Below are 2,896 nucleotides of genomic sequence, written 5' to 3' on the forward strand. Positions count from 1 at the left end.
TGCTTTTTCTAAGAATTTTATAGTTTTTGCTCTTATGTCTCAGTCTTTGATCCATTTTGAGTTAATTTTGTTGTATATAGGACTCCTGGTTGATGGGTGTTTTTGTTTTTTTTGAGCACCTTGATGATGTTATCCTACTCCCTCTGACCTTCATTGTTTCTGATGAGAAGTCAGCTGTTAATCTTTTGGGAGTTCTCTTGTTAATGATGAGTCATTTTTCTCTTGCTGCTTTCAGATTTTTTCCTAGCCTTTGTCTTTAAACATTATTAAAACTGTGTTTTATTTTACACAGCAGATCCAATCAGGTTCAGGATCTTCTGAAGGGAGTTTCTGAGGAAGGTCTTTGTGATTTGTTCTGACCCCAGGGGTGTTTTTCTATTTGTGTAGATCTTTGGGTTTATCTTATACGGATTTCATTGGGCGTCCTGGAGGAGGACATTAATATCTTAAAATAAATGTGGAAAACCTTGAGCCATTGTTGTTTTAGTATTTTTTCTCCCTGTTCTTTCTCTCCTCTCTTTCCTGCTCTCCCATTATATGACTTGGTAGGGCCCCATATTTCCTGTGACTCCATTTTTCTTCCATCTTTTTTCTCTGTTCTTCAGATTGCATAATGTCTATCAGTCTGTCTCCAAGTTTGCTAATCCTTCCCTTTGCTAGTTCAAACTACTTTTTTTTTGTTTGTTTGATTTTTGAGACAAAGTCTCCCTCTGTTACCCAGGCAGAGGCAATCACAGCTCACTGTAGCCTTGACCTCCCAGGCTCAAGCAATCCTTCCGCTTCAGCCTCCTGAGTAGCTGAGACCAGAGCTATGCACCACCACACTGGATTATGATGATGATGATGGTTTGAGATACATTCTCGAAGCTGGGCATGCTCAAGCCTGTAATCCCAGCACTTTGATGGCTGGGTTGGGTGGATCACTTGAGGCCAGGATTTCAAGACCAGCCAGGCCAACATGGCAAAACCCCATCTCTACTAAAAATACAAAAGTTAACAGGTGTGGTGGCTGTTAGGTTGACCGAAAGGATGGAGAGGCAGACCCAGGGTCAGGTGTAGCAAGTTTACTTCAACCTGCCAGGCTGGCTGCTTCACCCTAGGCGGTGAAGGCGGGAGCAGCCTGGCTTACAGACTATGGGGGATACACAGGGGGTTTGCAGGTGGCTGGGTGCTATTCTAAGAAAAACCGCCTCGTGGTTCTTCAGTGCTAACATCCTACTTAATTGGGTCACCATCCTGGGTCCGAGAGCCAAATGCGGTCACATCCTGGAACCTAGGTGCCCTGTTTGCAAGGCATGAGGCTGTTTTTGCTGTGAACTCAGCTTAGCAGGGGAGAATGAGGGGGGGGTCTATGAGCTTGCCTTGCCGTGACCCTAAAAGTGGCAGTTGCCTGTAGTCCCAGCTACTTGGGAGGCTGAGGCAGGAGAATCTCTCGAACCCAGGAGGCAGAGGTTGCAGTGAGCCAAGATTGCACCACTGCACTCCAGCCTGGATGACAGAGCGAGTCTCTGTCTCAAAAAAAAAGAGAGAGAGAGAATTGAGACGCTCTTCTTCTGTCACCCAGGCGGTGTGATCTTGGCTCCCTCCTGGTCCAGCACCCATAACCTGCCAAGGTCTCTTACTGCAGTGCCCTCCCAGCCACTCCTCCTTCCAGACCCAGTGAAGCAGCTCCTCTGAAACATCTCTCCTCCCACCGGAGGGACCAGTCACCCCTTCCTCAGCGGCACCTTCAGAGCCGCCAATTTCCCACTGTTTGTCACTGCATCCTCTCTCCAGGAGGGGCTTCCCGTTCTTCTGCCCGGCACAGGGTCTGGCCAACAAGAGGCGCTGATGTATGACAACAGAAGAACTAAATCTCTTCACCAACAAGAAACACTCGTGAGTACCGACTGTGTGTCGGGTAGGCCTTGTCCTAAGGGTTGTCCTCAGGTATGTAACTTCTAGTTGGGGAAGATGAGCAGAAACTCCCAGTTTAGGGTCTCCTCCCTGACTCTCCACTTCCGAGGGGAGGGAGCTGGAAGCCTCCTGCAGCCAGAACGGAACTGCGGGGAGGGGAGGAAGGAGAGTGGCCGAAGGCAAAGGCCAAGCTGAGAAAGGCCCAAGCCCACGGCTGGCTGGGGGCACGGAGGGTAGGCCACCCGCCCATGCAGCCCACGTAAGCGAGCTCGAGGGCACAAGGTACAGATGAGGCGTACCTGGGTTATTTCATACAATGACTTACAGTAGATTAACAAAGATCCAAGATGGACGTCACGCTTACACTCCAAAACCATGGCCATGTAACTTCAGCATCGTCACAGCAGCATGGTGTCAACACAGGCTGAGGAGCAGGGTCCGGAGCCACTGATTCACCCCGGCTTATTACCTTTTCCCCAAGAAAACCCACTGGAAAGTTACAGACAGTAATGAGTGCTTTCTTTGAGAACTCATTTGGAGGCCCTGACTTGAAATTCCTGCAAGGTGACTGCTGTCAGGAGTGGGCAGGTCCCTCACAATCAAAGACGTTCTGTGGTGCACCCATTGCAGAGCCCCGCGCAGGGCAGCACAGGGGAGGGCTTTTTCTCCTTTTCTTCTCCTTGAGAAAAACCATTTTGCACATTTTAAACAAAGACATAAAATGGCAGTGGGGAAATCAATTGATCTTCCACTCAGTTTCCCAGGGGATGGGGGTCCAGCCGTCATCTCTGGAGCCCTTGGAGCCTGGCCTGCCCCTCAGGCTGATGCATAGCAGCTAAATATGCCCCAGAGTCATGTTGTAAGGGGGCACCCACCAGGCCACCCTGGAGGCTTGGGTAATGGAGGGCCCTTGGCCACTAGCTGGTGGCAGACGGGGACCTGCACCCACTCCTAACTGCACTGTGCATGCGGCTCACACCACACAGCTACTCCGTGCATT

Source organism: Cebus imitator, unplaced genomic scaffold (assembly GCF_001604975.1).
Source record: "Cebus imitator isolate Cc_AM_T3 unplaced genomic scaffold, Cebus_imitator-1.0 Scaffold281, whole genome shotgun sequence".
NCBI classification, from domain to species: Eukaryota; Metazoa; Chordata; class Mammalia; order Primates; family Cebidae; genus Cebus; species Cebus imitator.